We start from the raw sequence: 22,220 nt of genomic DNA on the forward strand, positions 1-22,220 counted from the left end.
TTAGGTACCGTTAATGACCCCTATTACCATATTACTTGAACACCTCAGAATCTTTAATGTATTTATTCTCATAACCCCACTGTGAAATAAGGAAGTGCTGTTCTCCTTTTGCAGGTGGCGGACTGAGGCACAGAGCTTGGTTAAGGTCCCGCAAGAAATCAGTGGTGGAACAGGGTATTAAATCTCAGTCTCTGGACTCTCCCAGGCTAGCACCCTAACCAGGGATTAATCTTGCTTTAGTTTGTAGCAGTTAAACCATGAACCAAGAGGAGTCAGTACTTGCAGTGGGCTGATCATGCAGTGGAGGTGGTGGATTTCATCATCATAAATAATAAGAGAAGCGCCTATGTGCATATTCAAGTCCCATGTAACTCTTATTTTAAGGGTTTAGATGGGATTTAAGAGCTCCAACTGCATAGCCTTTGTTGGCTTTCTGCACAGGAGTGAATTTCACCTATAGTGCTTTACTCCAATGTGCTGTGCAAACATCAGCTCATCAGTGCAATTCTTGATTTTCATTAGACATGTTTGCCCAACCACATCAGCTTGCCTTTCTTAAAAGAAGGTCTGCAAGTCTGCTTTCTGCACGGCACTCACTGCATTGTATTTGCTCAAACTGCACTTGCATGCACTTACTCAGTAAAACGTTTACAGCTGCTCTAGAATTGTTACAGTAGGCAACTTGCTGCTTTCCTCATTTGTTTTACCATTTGGAGACAGGATTTCATGAGGTGTGAAGGAATGCAGGACCATATTTTGTACTATTCTCTCCCCCCCCCCCAAATCCCAGTAACTCTGACCTTTACTTAATGTGTTGACCTTATTATATAACATGCACAGATGGATACATGAAGATCCTACTGACATAGGTCCAATTCAAAATCCAGAGGTTTTATAATTTTTGCTCTATTACTCTGTATTGCTGTGTTGGTTTCTTAGTAGCCAGCTTTGTATTCACACCACAAACAGCTGGTCCCATTTGGTGGTGATGCTTTCCTGTAAAGGGCACAGTTACCATTAAATTACTCTTTACTGCCACATGAAGGATTGTGGTTCAGTAGGTGGCACTGTTTGCATTGGCGCAGTTGTCTGAAGTGCCATTTTTCTGTTGAAACTGAGATCTTGACCACTTTTGTGCCACGATACTTGTCGTCATAATAAGGCTATACAAATCTAATAATAAAAATTATTTGTGGTTCTCTACTGCTTTCCATTGTAAGACTGCAAAACACATTTCAAGCATCAAAGAACTAAGCTTCAACCCCCCGGTCCCCCCATGTATTGTTGTTCCCATTTTACAGATGGGGAAACCGAAGCATAGAGAGTGAAGAGACTAGTATGAGGTTGAACAATCAAGCTAGTGGGGGAGCTGGGAGTAGAATCCAAATCTCTTGATTCAGTGACCCTTTGCTAACTACAAGACTTCTCTGGTCTGCTTTCTGTTATAGCTTTGCAAGTTTTCTATGTTGGAATCCAATATTTAAAGCGTAAAATAAACCTCGGGGCCTGATGCTCCATTACTTTGTCATTTGTGTTATCAGGAGAGAGAATTTTTAAAAAGTGGGTTCTGAAATATTTCTAAATATCGAAGTTGTTTCTATTTCACAGGATTCAGAACAGACCCATTTTCCACCTTTCATTCAATTTTTTGTAATATATTTACCAAGTTTTTTATTGAAATCATTTTCTGAATTTTCCATTTACCAAAAATAAGAGAGCAAGTTTTCCGCAAATGAAAATGTCCAATAGCCCATACAATCTTGAACAAGAGTTTGATAAAAATTGCTGTTTAAATATTTGTTTAAAAATAACATGGGAAATGTTGTGGAGAAACGAGTAATTGTAATTAATGTTGGCACATTTTCATGCAATATTTAGTTTTTTCAGAGAAGGCTGTTTGATGGGGGAAAAACTTTTTCATTTGAAAAAGTTCAGCCAGGTCTAGCTGACATATACACATGTGCAAAGTGGATGTACTATGCTATCAATGCAGAATTCTCTATGCACTCTCACCATTAGTAGGCTTTTACCTTCCCTTTGCATTGCTATAAATAACTACCCAAGGTTCAAAGTAGTGGCCATTATTTTTACCCTCTAAGAGAAGGAATCTTGGTTCTTTCCTACATTTCCATGTTTGCCGAAATTTTTTTAGAGAATGAAGCTTGAATTTTGATGCCCAGCTTCATGAATTGCTTTTGATGTGCATTTAATGTGCAAACAATGAAAACAATAAAAAGTGCATTTAAAAACAAACATTTTTCTAATGCAGGAGCAGCATTAAAATTATACAAATTGCTTTTGTGGGCAGAATTTTACAGAATTCCTATGAGGTTCCTCTTAACAACAACAACAATGCAACAAAAGTCAAATCGCATTGTTTTGCTAGCAAACAAACTGTTTAAATATGTCTTTGGCTAAGTTTTCAGCATGTTTTCTGGGAAGATGAAAGCTTAAATCCATTAACCCTTCAAATGCAGGGCAAATAATTTAGTTTCTATAATTGTCCTTCCAGCACCATCTGTAACATGGACCAAACTCTTTCCTCACTCCTGCTTCCTTCCCTTCCCAGCTGGGTAAGCTCTCCACTTGTCTCCCTCACATCACTGCAAACACCCCAATCCCAAGTGGATAGTATTCACAGACATGGCTACCATGTTGGTTCTTTCCTGCCCTGAGCCTCACCGATGTTCAGATACCAGCAATGAAGTGAAGTGTCATGTTACTGTAACTCACACTTTGTCTCCCCCTTTAGTGGTAGCTGGACACATTTAGCTTGTCTCTCTAATATCCTGGGACTAAGACGACTACAACGCTTTTAGCTCAGGTAGTAGAGGCATACACTTTTAGATCAGTTACATTGGCGCTGCAAAACATGTGGACTAGTTGCCCTTAATACGGGAAAGGTGATTTGGCTTGATGTTTGCTCTTCACGATAGTTTTCAACTGTTCAGACAACCTCACGTAGCCGTCTTTCAACATAGCACTGCTACTGCCCCGGTTCACCTTAATTAGCCAGGCACCTGGTGATATTCCTCACTGGCATTAGGTGGTTAAAGAACCCTTCTGGTTTTATACAAATAAGCATTTTTGACATGGTGGACCAGCTCCTGGCCCCTGGCTCCCTCCTCATTTTGCTGCTCTGAGAGGATCTCAAATGGGGTTCTAGCCACCACCGTAATACAAATAATTAATAATAGCAATGTGTGTGGTTTTACATTGTTGGAAAGAGCAAGAGTACAGAACAGATGCACCCTTTTGGTATTGGCTTGTCCTCAGAGGAAAGTGTGGAACGATTTAGAAACACATGGAGCAGCAGAATTCTCCTTGAGCACTGGGGAGTGGTGGATTTATTCATACCATGCACAGGGTGATACCGACAGTGCAGTAGAATCCTTGGAATGATTTGGAAGGTTGCCAGGAGAAAGAGGTCACCGGAGGGAATTTTTTTGAAGAAAAAAAAATTAGAATTATTAAAAAGAAAAAAAGCTCCAGTTTTGACTAATTTAGCTTCAACAAGCTCCCTATTTGTTAGATTGAGCAGCAAAGGAAGGTGAATGCATCCCAGCGAATACAGAAGCAAACTGTACTTTGCAGCCGAGCAACCCTTCTCGGGCCTCCCGTCGGCATGCCAGAATTCCCTCTTTAAATGATTCTGTAACAGTACCAGCCCCACAGCTGTCTACAGCTGTATGCCTTCCAGCTCCACAGAACTGGCTTTTTCACACAGAAATGGCCTCTTTGAAAAGGGTTCACTAGAACAGATTGCTTCAGTTTAACAATGTGCAAAACACAGTACTTCAGACAGGCTTTCCTTTTATTGTGTGGTCCTTTTTTGGGGGAGTCTTTTGTACCCCAAACGAGAGGAGCTATTGGCAAATAATTTGACACCACTTTTGCCTGAGTGTTTCTCAAGGAGGGTGCCCCCTTTCCTCCCCACACACACACACACCCATTTCTCTTAGGAATGCTTTTTCCAAACTCCATTTTTTTCTTTAAAAAACAAGTCCTCTTCCTTAATGATCCAGATTAAACCCCTGAAAATCTGAGTGTACGAATTGAATTGCAGCTCCACAGAGCCCTGTCCTGCGATGCATGTGTGCTGAGTAGCACAATGGGAACCTAGACTTTTCTAGACACGCTGGCCTCTAGACACCTGTTGTGTTTGTAAAGTACTTAGCATAGTGGGGACTGGCTGGTACTGCAATCCAAATAACACAAATTATAAACCTTCCCCATCCCCCTGGATCCAAATGTTACATCTACCCCCCTAAACTTGGGGCAGGGAGCTCAGATAGTGAATTGGGAATGGGTCCACCTGTCATCAATTCTTATTCTTATTCATGTGTCCAGTACAAAAGACCGTGATAAAGACAGTCCCTTGCTCTTGAAGGCGTGTGGTCTAATTCATCAGAACAGAGGGGTTTATTTTTTATAAGGTACAACCAAGTTGCATTATGTCCTTCTCCCATTCAGCTTGTATACCAGGCTGCTAAGAGTAAAGATGCTTGAATTTTTTATTATTATTGAAAACTTTAAAAAAAATGGTTTGGGTTTTTCAGTTAGAAACTGAAAAATGTTCGGTTTTTGAAAACCAAAACTTTTTCCATTTTGCCCGGCATACTCCTTTCTTGCCTCTCCCTCCTCCTCCCCCTGCCTCTTTTTACTTTGCCCTGGGAGCTGAGGAGGAGAGAGAAAAGTGTTGTTTGGTTTGGATTAGTTTTCTTGTCTAAAATATGAAGCATTTTCATGGGAAATTTTGGCCGGGGGGGGATTCAAAATTGTTAATGGAAAAATAATTACCCCTTATCAGTCAGTTCTACTAAGCAGAGGTGGGATGAGTTGTCTGCTGCATTACAGGCCATACTCAGCTCTGCCTCTATCCCAGCTGGTCCTCCACATGTATGTCCATATACACATATATACCAATATGGTGCATTCTAGTAAGTTTTCCTTTCTGTCATACTCTAACTCTTCTGTGGTTACACAGAATTTGAAGGTCCTCCTGGCTTTGAGTAACCATGTGTATGAAACCCAAAATCCCGAGAGAATTTCACTACATAAAGAACTGCCTTTAAAAAACGGCTGTTTTTCTCTGAACAGAACGCCGTGTCCAAGTCCAATGTCTAATGCTAAGTGAGGTGGGATTTTTTAATTTAGTTTTTATGGGTGCTTTTCTCCTTAGCCCATCATTATTCTTCAAGTTCTTGCCAATGATGGCTTTGGTATTGACTCAAAGTCCAGCAGGCTCTCCTGTGCCAACTTGCAGGAAATAAAAACCAACTGGAATATTGGGAGGGCGGGGGTTGGCATGGAAAATAGGGCCTTACAACTCTGGGTGGTTGGTTTGAATCCAGACCATTGTTGTAAATCAGCATAGCTCTCCTTGATTTCTGTGGAATTATGCCAGTTTACACCAGCTGAAGATCTGGCCTTGAAATTGTTTCCATCTGATGGCTGTTGCGTGACACATTGGAACAGTCTGGTGGTCTCACTCCAGCTTGCCAACATAGTCAGCATTAATTGGCCTTCTTGTTGGCACACTCGTCACTGAAGCTAAGCAGAATTCCTCTTGCCTCCCTACAAATGACCCCATGAGGTCAGGGCTGAGATACACTGAGGAGGAAGCTTGCCTGTGCTGATTCTCTTGTGTGGGGTGAGAACTCTGAGGTTGGTCAATCTGGCACCTTTCACCACCACTAAATTCCCACAAATATTTTATAAAAAAGAAAACTAATATCTTGGCCCTTTTTCCTTTGGGAAGCATTTTTGGATACCCAGGAAGTGAAGGCATCAAATAGACAGGACCTTCTGGGATCAGAAGGCATCCTGGAAGCATTAGATATGGGTGGTATTTGATACAAGAACAAGAAGAGTTTTACTGTTTTATTGATTTAACCTATTTGCAGTAACGCACACAATGGGCTACATTATGACTACCATGTGGATCTATGCTCCTGTCAATAAACCCAAGAACCCCACATGAGAGAGTTTGAGGGCAGATGTTTTCCCACCCTGATTGCGGTTGCCTTAAAACAGAGAGCGTGCACATATTTCATAGGATCTCTGCAACAGAAGGCACAGAGATGCATAAGCATTAGGAAAGGCATGGGCTTGCATATTTGTGGGCATATGCCCCTTGAACCTCCAGCAGCAATTAATTACTTCCTCCTGTTCATATTATTCACACTCCTGGCATAAATAATGTGTGCAGGCTGAGGGAAGGTCTGTGGAGGATGGGGTGCTGCCACCCAGAATATGGGCGTACAATGAAATTGCTTCTGCAACGTTATTGTACTTTCTTTTAAGGGGTATTTTTGCAACCAGCCAGAACTTGCCCCATTCTTTACATTCAAGTTAATTTTCTTTTATAGTAATTGGGGCGAGGTGAGGGGGATTTTCAAAAGTTCTATCTAATTTTACGTGCCTCTGAGTTGACGGAGAGATCTGAGCTCTGAGGTTCAGTGGTTCTGGGCACCCGGAAGTCAGTGGGAACAATGAAGTCAGTAAGAATGTTCCGAAGTCCGCTGGAGCAGTGGCGGCTCAGAGCCTTTCAAAATCAGGCTCCAGGCATCTCAAGTAGGGGTCCTGAAAAGTCAGGCACTAAAGTAATCAGTGAGCACTTTAAAATGTTGCCCTTAACAACTACAACCACTGTACATCCTTGGGATGTGTAGTCTGGTTTTACAGGTATAGCTCTGCTCCTGGCAGTTCTGAATTTTCCCTGGACTTAACACAATACCATAGACTTTCAGCTCCAAGACAACAGGAGATCTCTGTTAGGTGGTAGCTGTAGCAGGTGTCTTATGCTCCTGTTGAGGACCCAGTACCACAGCCTGAGCCGCACAGGCAGAACCTTACACTTGCTCCAAACAGATTGCAATATCAGGACCAGAAAAATAGACAGAGACACACACACACACAAACACACACTCTAACTATAAATAGAGCACAGGGCTACCTATATTGTACGCTGTAGAGCTGATCAGAAATTTTCCATTGGAAAACACCTTTTCATCAAAATCAATGCATTTCCTAGAAATTGAAATGGACTGTTCTGATAAGGTCAAAAAGACTGTCTCTATATGTGGTCCCAATACAAACTGAGGCCTCTTGATGCTACAGCAAAATAAATATTAACTAGTAGTAATTTACACGGAGACTGATTGAAATGCACTCGGTTAATGATGTTTGCTGTTAATCTCACTTTGAATCTTTGCTGTTGAAATTTTAATGCAATATTTTATCTGCATTTTTGGTTGTACTTCATCCTTTTATTGCTGTAGACTTATCTATAGCTAGGTGCACCTGACAGGATCACAGAGCTAAACTTTCACATGTACCTAATGATTTTGGATGGCTCACATTTTGAGTCGCCAACATGCCACAGTTTAGGGAGGCCTGCTATTCTGAGAGCAGGTGCCCATCATTTCCGGAATAGCCGATCCCTTTAAAGAGTCTAAATTGGTTACCTAAAATCTGAGCCACCCGAAATCACTGGTTGCTTTTGAAAATTCAGGCTGAGTCACTTAGCTGTTCCACTGGCAATAATGTTTAAAACAATGGGGTTCAATTAAACTGGAATTATTTTAACACTTCAGAACACTGCCAAGTCATTTCCTTCTGCTTTATTGATTTTTCTCTGTTGCCAGTAAATGTACATGCAGCAGCCGAATGAAAGAAAGGCCATTGAAAAGGAAAAACTAGGTGTTAAAAGGGAGAATGACATAGAATATAGAGCATTAAAGCTCTGAAAAGGAGGAGGATATTTTAAGACAGAAGGAAGTTAGGGGTCCGTGTAGACATTTTGCAGAGTTAGATGTCATAGCAGACAGGCCAATATTATTTTCCTTCTAATGCTTGCCTGATCCTTCAGTGAGATTTGCTTCTGTTTCTTCCCTGTATTGTGTATTCCCTGCATGAGCTGCTCTCTGTGTAAAGGCATTCCACCTACATTCCTTTGCCACTGGGTGAGCCGAGGGGGGAGAGCAGATGTGTGGGTTTGCTAGACACAGGAGGCTCCACTCCAAAGCTTAAAACTTATAAACTTGATATGAAAAAGGTAACCGCTTACAACCAAGTTTTTGGTATGCTGCCTTACTTTCCTATGCATCCTTTGACTGAAGACCTGAGTTGAAATAATCCTAACGTCAAATCCTTCCCCTGCTCAGCCACTGACAGAATAGTTCCTTTTCTTCGGTTTTGTCAACTTGCGTGTGGCCTCGCTACTTTGTGCTCTCATCTCCTCAGATCTCAAGGGTTAGGTAGGGACAGATCCAATCAGTCCTTGGGAGTTTACCTAGGGAGTATACCTAGGGAGTATGTTTGTTAATTCAGTAGCAGTGCTACTGGTCTCTGTTAGTCAGGTGCTAATGGCACTATATTTTGGAGGAGGCCAAAAGACCAACATCCTGGCCACTTTGGCATTTAGAAAACTCACAGCACAATTTGCCATCGCTTAGAGGTGTTAATTCCATTTAACTGACCATATTCCAGTTTACCTATCAAAAGTCCAGCAGAGATTCTGGTCACCACTTCCTGTCCAAAACTGCCTTGTAGAGCTGCTGTTGCTGGTAGACATATTTCCTCCCAGAGGTGGCTTCATTTCAGTGAGGGGTGAAGTGATTCCTATAAAAAGCTTGTAGAAAGCTGGTCAGGATCCCTTCAGAATGAACATCTTGAATAAATGCAAGATACAGTATCAATATTACATTTCTCAGCAGCGAACTCCATCAGGCATTCATCTTTCTATGTACAGTACGTCTCCAATATTTTCTGAATTCTATTGGCCTGTTTTTCCGTATTGATTTCTTTTCCCCCCACATCCTTCCTTCCCATTTGGTCTAATAAGCAAATTTCATTACCTGTCTTTACAATCTTTCCTCCAGGCCAGTGCTATTGCTTGACTGTGTTCCTGGCAGTCCTTTCACTTAAACTGAAATGCATTTTAATTAGAGATGGGCCAGAACTGAAATCATTTATCTGATCCATTTACTGCCCCCTTCCTTCCCCTCCAAATGTTGATGGTTCAGATAAAATGGATCCAAACCACCTTTGATTTCATTGTACAAAGCCCAAACCACCCAAGATTGCTTGTTATGGTGAATGGAAATTCACTGTATCCAATTACCCAATGGGATTTTGTGGGTTCAGCTAAAATGGGCCTTGTATGCAAACCATCTCTGGTTTTGCTCTGCAAAACAGAAACGTGGCCTTCTTAGCCCATCTCTGATTTAAATAGCTTTCTTTTTTTTTTTTTTTTTTGTCATTTGTTGTCATGCCGTAGACGCTGTGAATTTTCACTTTGCTGATCTGAAAATGTAGCCATTCTCTCTGTCTCTCTCTCTCTCTCTCTCCCCCTTCCTCAACCTCCCACCCCCCCCCACTTCCTTGTACCCCACTTCACAGCAAAAAAATCAACAGTCGGGGCTTCTTAGGACTTCATTCATTTTACAAAATATTGTTCTCACTCCCTGGAGCGGGCCCCCAATCTGGACAGACACCAGTCTGTGGAGAGTGGAATCAACTGCTGGATCCCACTTCCTTTTAAGCCCGCTGGATCTGGGCAATGATTGATCACTGTTCCTAGCTCTAGGTCTCCCAGGAATACTCTCATGAACAGTCCCATGCTTGACACTCTTCTTGGACAATGGAACTCCACAGTCCAGTTGCCTGAGACCCTGGAACCAGTTGTCACAGCCTTCCCAAGCCCCTAGTTGCTTAGATATGTTCCCCCAGAGTCCATCTGGCTGTGGAAGCTCTGGTTTCTTGATTAGCTCCTTCAGGGACACTGGGGCAGGAAAGCAAGAATCACTGTCTTAGCAAAGGAATTTCTTTACCACACACACTTTACTCTTAACAAAGCACACATGAGAGTTCCAGATCTTTGAAAAAGAACTAAATCCTGAAAGCATCCCCCCAAGTCCACTATCACACCTCCTGTGAGACCTTAGGTTTGGTCAGCATCCTTAGGCGAGGCAGCCCTTCCCGCCTTCCTTAGCTTGGTTTGTTTACATATTGCTGTAGTCTGGCCCTTTGCCTAGAGAAATACCCCTCTTCTAAAACAGTCTGTGCAGGGCCGGCTCCAGGCACCAGCCCAGCAAGCAGGTGCTTGGGGCGGCCAAGGGGAAGGGGTGGCATGTCAGGCTGTTCGGCGGCAATTCGGAGGCGGGTCCCTCTCGGAGGGAAGCACCTGACACCGAATTACCGCCGAAGAAGAAAGCAGCGCGGTGGAGCTGCTGCCGGAGTGCCGCCGATCGCAATTGCGATCGCGGCTTTTTTTTTTTTTTTCCTGCTGTTTGGGGCGGCAAAAACCCTGGAGCTGGTCCTGAGTCTGTGTTCCTTTTTCTTCCATGTGCTTCAGCCAGGGGAGTTCTGGGCCCCAGCCCTCTCTGCGTAGAGAGACCTTTAAATTCAGTGGGCCTACTGATAGAAAACCTTGTTGTTCCAGTAGAGGAGAATCTTTCAATGGTGGAAGCCCTTGATGACTCTGTCCTAGCGTCTCAGACACTGTCTTTCCACTAGGTGTCAAGCCCCGAATACAAAATGTATGCTTTAATCCACAAAGGAGTTTTGTAAAGCAACATGAAGGTCACACTCCAAAATGAAGGTTACAATACAAATTAGAGCCCTGGAAACAAAATGGGGCTCACAGAACAAAATGGTGTTCGTCGTTTGACAAAGATATATGTACAATCTGTCATATAGTAACAAAGCTGCAGCCACATAGGATTTCAATATCACTACTGTGTTATAGCATGGCCACTCAGATCTTCATGGCAATATGGGTTACGAACTCAGATCCACCTATTACAAAAACACAGGGACTTATCAGCTAAACTAGCAGAGCATCTTAATTACCTGTTAACAATATAAGGCCAATGGCACACATGGTTGAAAAAATTCTGATTCCATTCATTAGAAGGGCAAAGGGGAAAAAACATGCCAGCCAGTATGTTGCAATAAATAACCCCATTAACTTTACTAGCGTATTGCTATGAATAACTAAAGACAAACGAAACTCATCAAAATAAATTGGCAAAATACATTTTGCAATACAGTATCCAAATGAGGGCAGGTATCTTTCCCAACCTGCTCTACAAACACAGTCCATGCAGTGTATAGAGTCCTGGGGTTTGATTTTTTTATTAATATAGATATTAACGATAACAAATAACTTCAGTGTGCCACTTCTCCCACGGTTGAGCTGCTCCATGGGTTCCTCCCTCGGTACTGCTCAGTCCACACACTAGATCCTCTCTTTCTCTCTAGATAGAGTCACTCCCATCTCCCTTATATCCAGATGGGGTTAACAAGCTATCTTCCCCTTAACATGCCCCAGCAGGAGCAACATCTACTAACAGGGTGGGGTGCTTCCCTGCCAGCTTTATACCACCAGATGATTATTTTTGTTAAATAACATGTTTCTTTGTCCACTCTCCAATCCACAGCATTCAGTAAAGTGCCACAGGTCTCCCAGTGTTTATTGTCAAATATGCTGCTGTCACTATTTGTAGAAACCTTAATGCTTTGTTTGAAGTGGGCTGCAGCAAATGCTCTGTGAGGTGGGCAAGTGACTGAACAAAAGTGTACGGCCTCCCTCCACCTTCCTCTCTCCTCCTCCCCCCCAAATAAGTGTAATTTGCCTTTAAAGGCTCTTAAACAGCAAACACATTCTGTCTGATCCTCCTTAATAAAGTATCCCAGCACCACTACGGTGCCTTATTTGAGGTCTGTACAGTCTCATTAAATTTGATGTGTCACAGAGGGCTTGGACATGTGAAAGGGAGGCTGCAGGAACCAGGACTGAAGTTTGCCAGATTTACTAAGGAAAAATGATTCATTACGGCTTTTCAAAATGGACGCCCCTCAGGCTTCCCGCTCCATTGATTTTCTGTGTGTGTGTGTGTGTGTGTGTGTGTGTGAAAGAGAGAGAGAACGAGAGAGAGAGGCCATCGCAGCCTGCAGATTTAACCCTTATTAACAGCTGGTTAATTTAGGGATTCAGTTTGATCTCTTAAGATGTATGTTGATGTTTCTTCACTCGGAGTAAGGTGATGGTGGGGAGGTTATTAAAGATTAAAGGACTGGATGTGACTCATGGAGAATGGAGTACTGTCTCTCCAATATTCCATTCGGGCAGAAGGGGGTGCAAAGGTAGCTTCAAGTCACGTTTGCCTTCATATTCTCGGATTATGCAACGTCCTGCTTAGCCTGTGGTGTGAGTTAGAGCAGGGTTTTAGGAAGCAGAGAATAGCTGTCGAGCAGTGCATTCTGGTTATTTCCCTGACACACCCCCTTACTGTGAGCTCAGAGCAGACATACAGCTCCTTCCACCAGTTCAGTGTCAACTGGGAGATCCTGTGCACAGGGACTATTCTGAGGGCGCTGGTTCTGCCTAGTTTAAGGCCCCTTTACACTACCAAAATAGCATAAAAGGACCTAGTTTAATTGAGAACGGAGCCCACAGTCACCACTGTTAGGGACAGGTACTTTATTTGGATAAACTGTCTAATAATATCTATAATGTGCTTTTGTGTTAAAGATTCATCCTGTGACCACTCCTTCCTCTCCCCAATACTATCTGCTATGAAGCAAAATAATGAACAATTACAGGGCAATGTAGGCCATGGTCTATGGTGGAACAATGAGATGTTGTCAGCTTGATGTTGGTTTCTGTGTGTTTGCTTTAGAACCTTGACAAGTTCTTGTGAAGATGCCATAATGAAAAGGCCCAGGCATCCTCTCTGGTCTGTAATGGCAAGGTGGCTGATGATGGACTTGTTTTGTGTTTGTTTCTCTGGTGTTCTCTCTCTTCTTTTCTTGTGGTGGGGTAAGGGGATGGCTTTGAAGAGGTCTTAGAGCTGGGGCACTCTAAGGAACAGTGCTTTCAGCACCACCGGTCATCGGGCACAAGACAGCTCAGGTCGAACACCCAAAAAATGAGGCGCTCCAAACTAGTGAACGCTTCTGAAAGTTTTGGGACAGCGAGAGTGTCAGAGCTGGGGTTTGAACTGAGAAGTTCCAGGTTTCCTCTCCTGCACTTGGAACCCCCCCCCAGCTCACACTAGTTTCTCTGTGCAGCACATGTTACACTCCAGGCTATTGGAATGAAAAGGTTCTGATTGTCAGCAAGATGTTGAAATGACCTAGTGAGCAACTCTGATACACATTGTACACCTCTACCTCGATATAACACTGTCCTCGGGAGCCAAAAAATCTTACCGTGTTTATAGGTGAAACCGCGTTATATTGAACTTTGATCCACCAGAATGCACAGCCCCGCCCCCCGGAGCACTGCTTTACCGCGTTATATCCAAATTCATGTTATATCGGGTCGCGTTATATCGGGGTAGAGGTGTATTTCCTGCCTTTCTTTCTGAACCCAGAGATTAAAATCTACATGATCTGTGTGATCATGAAAGAGAGGAGAGGAGACATCCAAATTTCAATTCTAACCCCCCAGGAAAAAAGTCAAGAAAACAGATCCCTGGGATTCATGTCAGTTTCTTTGGAAAGCAACAAAAGATGAGAGAAAATCAGCAAGATACTGCAGAGATTTTCCCTGATTTGTAGCATCTGACTTAGGGGGCCTAAAAGAAAAACATTTGGTGCTTTTAAAAAGGCTGTAAATCACACACTGAATACTCAACATTTACATTTTAAGTGAAAGAGGATGTCAAACCATTTTGCTTTATATTTATTTTCAAATACTGTCTGCTCTACTGTCCACTTTCTCTACAGCCTGCACCATCTAAATCTTATTGTATATAGTCTCAGACCCATAGAATATAAATCTCACACTGTGTACGTATACTCCAATTATTCTTGGGAAACACAACTTGCCACCGAGAGTTCCTGGTACCTGAGAAACATATATAAAAAGGGTTATGCTAATCTTGGGACACTTTGGGCCTGATTCTTATCCAGTTTACAAGTGTAAATCAAGGGTAACTCCACTGAATTCAGTGAATGACACGGGTGTAAAACCAGTGTGATATCAGAATCAGATTCTTTATTTTTTTAGGAACATATTCTCAGTCTAACCTGCAAAAGATATTGCATAACAAATACAGTTTCTCAACTGCATATTTAAACAAGTCATTAAAACATTCACACTTCTTCTTGGAGAAATATTTTATTTCTTCTACTTTGTTTTTACAGGGTAGTAGAAAGAGCAGGAATAAATTTAATCAGCTTCTTACCTCCTCATCATGACCAGAGAGATGCAGAAATAAGATGAAACATTGTGTAAACAAACAGTAAATTTAACATGCATGCCCCATCCTGTAAAACGCTACAGGAGGGGGTGAGGAGTAACACATGGCAGAGTGGATAGGTAGATAGAGCTACACTAGATGGGGACCCAAAGCATTAGGTTTTGATCCAGATCTAAATGAGCCAAAGTTGAGGGGATGTTTGGATCTGGGACTTTGATTCAGACCCATTGCTAGCTGAGACACAATACACATGTGTATATATAAACACAAACCTAATCCCGGTTAAGCTCATATATATACTTTATGTGTGTGTATTCTGCTTTTTTGAATCAAATAAGCCAACAATAGGCAATGTTTTTGCACATCAAGAAGTATTACTAAGATATGATGGAAATATTTTTTGTGTATAGGTTGTCGGACAAATATTAGCCCTGTTGGCAAAAGAAATTAATTAAACAGGTCATGATTTTATTAGATTTACCTGATTAGATTCAAGCCTGAATCTAAGTGAGGGTTTAATTTCAATGGCTATAAAATTTTGATAGATTCTTGACCACGTCCAAATGGCAACTAAGAATTATGTCTCTTCTGATGCTGGGACCAATCTGAAAACAAAACTGTAACTGGATCCCCCTACCCTGAAAATAGAGGCCACTTCCTCTGGTGTGAATCATGGTAGCTCCACCAAAGTCAATGAAACCGTGCTGATTTACACTGGCTCAGGATCTGGCCCATCTAGGGGTTTAGATGTGGGAGTTTAGATGTTGGTGCACATCTTGTAAAATGAGACTGACTACTCTTATTTTCATGTGGATGAAATGTCTGCAAACCCACACACAGTGGGCGCGACGTAGATTCGTAGATTCTAGGACTAGAAGGGACCTCGAGAGGTCATCGAGTCCAGTCCCCTGCCCTCATGGTAGGACCAAATACTGTCTAGACCATCCCTGATAGACATTTATATAACCTACTCTTAAATATCTCCAGAGACATGCATGGATTGTAGCCCCGTTTTGACCTTAAACATTTACAAAGCCCTACAGCCACAGGGCTGGACACCTGGCCAAGGACGGACTTCAGAGCTGCCCCATGCATTAGAGGAGGTACACAATTCCCCCTCGCCTACATAGCTCCTGGACACAGCCCATTTACTCAAACTCTGTGTTGGGCAAAGGAAGGGTTGGAGTTCAAGCTAAAAGGATAAGTGGATCCAAATTGTGCTGTCAAAAGATACACACAGCTCAGAATTCAATTAGCTGATTAAAATGCTGCCTTGCTTATTGCCATTGTTATGACCCCTAATTAACCAGGTGGCGATTTATTTTCACCTTTTTGTATGTGGGGACCTAATAGCTACAGTGTAGATGTAGAGAGGAGAGAGATGTCTGGCTTAGGTGGCAGGTGAAATGAGCATGTTGGTTTCAGCACGGTGCCTATTGGACATCACAAAATCCCCAATTGGCATTCCTTGCTCAGGAGACATGTAGGACCACACAGGCTGGAATGTTCATGTGTGGATGAAGGTGCACTGGCAATGCTATAGTGTGAGTTTAGGAAGATTGCCCAGCCCTATTGTTGTATTATGCTCTGCATCTTGCAGTGCTTAGAAGCTCCTCAGTTTCATGATCACTCGAATTCCATCTCAAACTTTCAAGATAATTCTCAAATTTAAACAGAGAAGCATCGTGGCATTCCTCATGTTAATTTTTAAGGTACATTTTGTACTATTGTAGCTGGGCGCCCAGCTGTTAAAGAAGGGAGCAATGTCAGGACTCTTGGGTTCTACTCCACTATGGACTCTCTCTGCAACTGCGGGCAAATTACTTAATCTCTCCATGCCTTGGTTTTCCCATCTGTAAAATGACTATAAGAATATTTCCCCACCCTTTAGGAGTGCTGCGAGGCTTAATTGGCTATTGCTTCTTGGGCATCACTCCATCAAAATTGTTGTTCTAGTTGTATTGGTCCCAGGATGTTAAACGGACAAGGTAGGTGAGGTAACATCCTTTATTGGACCAACTTCTGTTGGTGAAAGAGACAAAGTTTCGAGCTACACAGAGCTCTTCTTTGTCTCTTTCACCAACAGAAGTTAGTCCTATAAAAGATATTATCTCACCCACCTTGTCCATCAAAATTAGTACTGATGCCAGACAGGACCTTTCTGTAGGCTTTTTTTAAGCATGCTATAGAATAAAAATACAAAACTATGATGAGTGGTTGGTTCATGAAACCTGTAGGGGAAAAAAATCCCCATCTATTAAACTCTATAGGTTTCTGTAATGTTTGGTGGACAATCCTCTTAAAGCACCCTGTTGGAATCATCCCTATTACATTCTGTAGGCAGTGAATTGGACCCCAGGTCTGTACTTTATGGTAAAATAAATCATCATCATACGAACAGAACCACCCTCTTGGTCAGATCAATGTCCATCAAGCCCAGCATCCTGTCTTCCAATGTTAGGTGCTTCAGAGGGAATGAACAGAACAGGTAATCATTACATGATCCATCTCCGGTAAAGGAGTAAATAACATTTCTTGATTCACTTTCTCCACACCAGTTAAGATTGTATAGACCTCTATCATATCCCCTCTCTTTTCTAAACTGAACAGTCTCAGCCTTTTTAATCTCTCCTTGTACGGAAACTGTCCCATTCCCATAATCCCATAATCATTTTTGTTGTCCTTCTCTGTACCTTTTCCAATTCTAATATATCTTTTTGAGATAGGGTGACCACATCTGCATGCAATATTCAAGATGTGAGCATAGCATGGATTTATATAGAGGCATTATGATATTTACCGTCTTATTGTCTATCCCTTTCCTAATAGCTCCTAAAATTCTGTTAGCTTTTTTAAAAATTGTATATGTATTAAAGCATGGTTACAGGTCCATTTGTATGATAGATACAATTAAGCACCAGCTGCGTACATCAGAAGCAGTGCCGTCTAATGGGTAGGCATTGGACTGGGAGTCAGGAGAGCTGGATTCTGTTCCCAGCACGGGCCACTGACCTGCTCTGGGTCCTTGGCCAAGTCTCCTCCCTTCTCTCCACATGTTTCCCCTCTGACGTCTTGTCTATTTAGACTGCAAGCTCTGTGGGGAAGAAGCTGTCTCTGACAGTGTGTATGTACAGTGCCTAACACAAAGGGCCCTGACCTCAGTTGGGGCCATTAGCTGCTGCTGTAATACAAATATTTGTCATCATAAATCAGCATAGTTCTATTGATGGCAATGAAGTGACACCATTTTACACCAGCTGAGGATCTGGTCTTAAACGTACCTTAAAAACAGACACTTTCCAAGTCAAACTAGGGCACTCCATTCTTGGACCAGCAGAGGAGCAGTTCAGAGAGAGAACAAATTCCAGGTCCTTCTCATTACAATTCTTCTCATGCAGGATTATCTTTGATTTTTCCATCGCTCCTCCACACTGGCAGCCAGAGGCTTTGTTTAAAACATATCCATCATTATCACTATAATTTATTATTATTATTGTAACTTATTCATTCATACGGCATTCCTCCCTGCCCCCCACCAAACACACACAAGAATCAAAGTGTTTTACATGAAGCAATATGAAAAAAGAGAGAGATGGGTTACAAACTACATAAATTAGCCAGCGAGATAGTTTTCATTGCAAGTCTTGAATCAATCTAGCCCCATAGAGACCAAGTGGAGAAGTCAATCAATGTGTGGGGAGAAACCTGTATGGTCAGTCATGTCAAAAATAGCTTTTGGATCAAGGAAAATTAGAACAAAAGTTGATTTGGCTCTGGGCTTTGGTAGAAAAGGACCTCAGAGAAGTCATTGTTTCTTATCTTTTCCAGAAAATCATATATAGGGATAGGTTATGATGCCTTTACTCATAATAAATAGTACTCTACTCCACTCATAGTCCCATTGACTTGAAAGCGGGGCTAGGGAAATAGTCAAGTTGGATACGAGTATGAGCCCCCGGCCCACAGTAATTAGATGTGCAAAATACCTTGTACAGTAATGGGTACTCTTTCTGTATGCTCTCCTGAGTACTCATACTGATTTTCCTTTCATTAACACCAGCATAAATCAGGAATAACTCCAAGGGAGTCCGTGGATTTACCACAGTGTACAACAGGTGTACATGATTGGAGAATCAGGCTTGGTGAGCCACATTTTACCCCATGTACCGGGTCAGGAACGGAAGAGAGGCAGTTCGCATGTACCTTATTAATGGGCTACTGAGGATTGGTGCGGCTACCACCCCAGGCTAGGGCAACTTGCAACTTTGCTTCATTGCCTCTGGGGTCTAATACCCTCCCCATCCCTCTCTCCTCAAGCCTCTGGCCCATCCTGGAAAATCCTCAACATACGCCCTGCCTCAGGGGCTGCTGCAGAGTGCCTACCATAGTGGCCCGCAGTACAGGGGATATTCCTGCCTAGCAATCCTTTACAGCTGTCGTGGTCAAAGACACACCTGAGCTGCAAAGTCGGGATCCAGATCTTGTTGGAAATAGGCAGATCTAGGGGATGAGCTTGGCCCAGTGTAGCACTATGGGCCTGCTCTGATGTTTGGATCCAGATCTAAGCTTTTCTCAAGTTCGAAGGTGTCCAGCTCTGCAATTTTGCTTCGGAGCCATCTAACAGCTTTGTAAGCAAAGGAAGAGAAGAGATTTAGTGCAATGTGAAATGAATACAAGCAGCTGCTAACATGAAGGGGGAAGGAGAAACCCCATGGAAACTGTAATTTGGTCTGTGTCCCTTCTCCAATGAATAAAACCCTCAGCCACTCATCCAGCAACCTTCCAACCAAAAAGGGCAAGAGCCCCTAAAAGAGATGATAGTGTGACATCTTGATGTTAGATCTATCCAGCCATAGTCTATAGACCCCTGAAGCCTTCAATAATTCATTGTTTCTCATCTTAATTTCCTTTCCTGATACGAACATGCAGACTGCCATTTACTTTATGCTCAAGGTTTCACTGAAGGTGATTCCGTTTATGCAGTTTTAAAACACAGCCTCTTCCCTTTTTAATTTTAATGCCGTGTTTTAAGGGTGCAGACTGAAAAAGCTTGATGTCTCTTTTGTGAAGCATAAGTAAAGCATGAAAAGCAATGACTAAGGAAAATTGAGATATTCTGGTTAAGCATGAGTGCATTTTATAAAATGCTTTGGCTTCCTACCAACAGGAAATGATAGACAATCATCTTTGGCAATTTTATGAAACACATCTTTTCTGTATTGCATTAGATATTTTCCCTTATTTTCTAGGGATTGACCAGAACCACAATTATGTATCTAAATATTCTCATTCTCCTTCCCACCCACCCCCCAAAAATTTTTTTATGGCCTTGGATAAATTAGATCCTGGATCCAAACTATCCCTGGCTTTATAAAACCCAAAGCATCCCTTTCAGAAGTTCTGTCCATTTCAATCATTTTCTTGTAGTATATATAGTATTAGTTGATAGATACTTTGTATTATAGTTTGTGGGGTTTAGTGATGGACCTGTTGGATTGTATTAAGAGAGCTATTACTGTCTGCCTGTCTGTCACCTTGGCATTCCTTAGAAGCTTGTCTAGATGTCTTTTAAGAGGAGGACTCACCTTCATACCTAGACGGCAAGTAATTGAGTAGTTCTCATGGTCACCACATACCCAACTGTCTATATTACTAATGAACAAATCCCCTAGCATCGCAAGTCTCTATCTCACAATGGCAGCCCCATCTCCCAGAGAAACCACCTCAGCAAGTGCGGGATGATCAGCGTCCTCTGCCTCTGTTGTAAGTTGGGTCTCAGTTTAAGGGAGCTTTTCCCTATGTTCCATCTCAGTCTCCATCATGAAACCAGCTTCTTCATGTGAAGGATTGGGGCAGCCACTTCCGATGTGGGCTTGATCTACAATGTCCCTACCCACTGTGCTTATAAATCGCTGTGTCCACCAGCTCAGCAACAGTGGATTATATTTGTTGTATGTTCTGAGGGCCACAAATTGCTTCCACACGGGGCACAAACATGCAACACATGGCTAATTACGATATCAGGGGAATACTCAGGCTGTGTGAATACTCAAATGCAAAAATATTCCATTCGTTTAATATTCTTGATGAATAGGTAAATTACTCTAATCACATTAGCTATTCTATTCATTTATTAGCTGAGAGTGATTAGAAGTGAATAGCTGTAAGAGGATCCTCCAGGTGTGAAAATTAGACGTCTATGGTTTTATGATGTTTATTTTCAGCTGAAGATAATTGTCTCTTTAGCTTCTCCAGACACACACACTCTCTCCCTCTCTCTCTCTCTCTTTTATCCAGGCCTTTTAAAAAAAAAAGGTGGGGGGGGGGATAAAACAGGGCTGACATACAGATGCTGGAAGATCAGGACATTTTAGCTAAGGCATCTATAGAATTTTTTAAAAATATTTAGATTGAGATTTCCAAATGAGTCTAACAGCATTCAGTGGGATTTAGGCACTTTAACACCCTTTGAAAATCCCAGTTGTATGCAGTTTGCTCTTATAAATTTACACTAGATTTGATAGCATGAGAGGGTTAAGTCTTCAGTTTATCCACACTGTAAGTGTAATACAGGTCCTGTGTGCTGGGGTGGAATTTCTCCCTCCCTGGAGCTCTGTGGCTTACTGGTTGCTTACTGATTGGGTCACTGGTATTGTTTTTGTTCCCTGATTGGATGAGTGAACATGCACTCCCTGCATACATTTTAAATTTGACTTTGCAACACTGAAACTCCCATTGCGCGAGCATTCATATCAGTGAAACGTGATTTCTCCAACAGCTCACGAGAGGGATTCAAGAATGGCTAAAGTGAATGTGTTATAAACTACAGCATTCCTGGCGGGGGAGGGGGCGGGGGTAAAATGGGCAGTATTTACCCAATTCTTCCTATGATGCACAGCTGAGCAATTCCAAATCTGTCCAGTAGGAGGCAGGGTACATTTGTAGGTCAATACAATGGAGAAAGCAGTAATATTAGCTGTGGAAAGAACAAGGGACTGGGAACAAGGAACTGCGTTCTAAACTTTGGCTCCGGTACTGAATTACTACCTTGGGCTTCATCTTGCATGATGGGTGGACCGACTTCAATGGGGCTCTTTACCATTTAGCCTCCATGCATGGAATTGCAGGAAGAGAGTTTCATTCTCAAGCAAGTCACTTCACTTGTTTCAGCAAGTCTAAAATGTTGGCTGATAATATTTGGGAAATAAATGGACGTGAATATTTGTTTCACTACTTCATGACATGTTGCAGGGATTAATTAGTTTAACACTTCATAAGCATTGTCAAGATGGCAAATCTTAAGGGCTAACTGATGGTTATATTTTTATGAAATCAATAGTTATTTAAATCTAATTTTAAAAAAAAATATTTTTTTTTTTTACAAAATTGACCAAATATCTTTCATTTTCCTGGGAGGAATCTGGCCCTTTAGTTTTGACTGAATTGTCAGTATTCATTGATACGATCTGATGGACACATTAAGAAATGGTGGAAACTAATCTGTTTTAATCCCATTCTCTGTTTTTAATATAATACTCTTGAAGGGAGCTGGAGGCGATTGCTTATTTTAAACAGCTTAAATATTTGTGTCAAAACATTGTCCGTGAAGGTTCAAATCCAGCCCTTGCCATCACCAGAAAAAAAAACAACAAAAAAACAACAAAAAAAACCAATAACCTGATGATGTGACCATTTGAAATGATCTAATCCATGCTTCAAAACCCTTTGTTCTCCTGTTCGCTAGCAATGCTGGAGAGTGTGAGCTGAGCACTATGCATTAGACTGCCTGAGCGTGTGCTGGGTATTAAGTCTTGTTTCAAAGATTTTCTTCTAAAGGCTGACTTGGGAGATTGTAAGTCTGAAAAATGCAATTTGCTCCGAGTCTGGGAGTGTGCGCCATGCCATAAGTAAGCTCCTGTGGAGGGGACTAAGAATCCATCACGGCAGGAAGGGACCCACTATATTAAGTTTGTGCCTTTAGTTTTGGGGGGAGAGAGACCCAGT

General features: G+C 42.1%; 1 long non-coding RNA gene across 1 annotated transcript in view; it reads left to right on the forward strand.

The window, feature by feature from the left end:
- The window catches only part of LOC128823248 (uncharacterized), a 209,060-nt gene that overhangs the window by 81,032 nt on the left and 105,808 nt on the right, over nucleotides 1-22,220 (forward strand). The gene's annotated exons all lie outside the window — the stretch shown is intronic.

The sequence above is a fragment of the Malaclemys terrapin genome, chromosome 15, assembly GCF_027887155.1.
Source record: "Malaclemys terrapin pileata isolate rMalTer1 chromosome 15, rMalTer1.hap1, whole genome shotgun sequence".
Classification (NCBI taxonomy): Eukaryota; Metazoa; Chordata; order Testudines; family Emydidae; genus Malaclemys; species Malaclemys terrapin.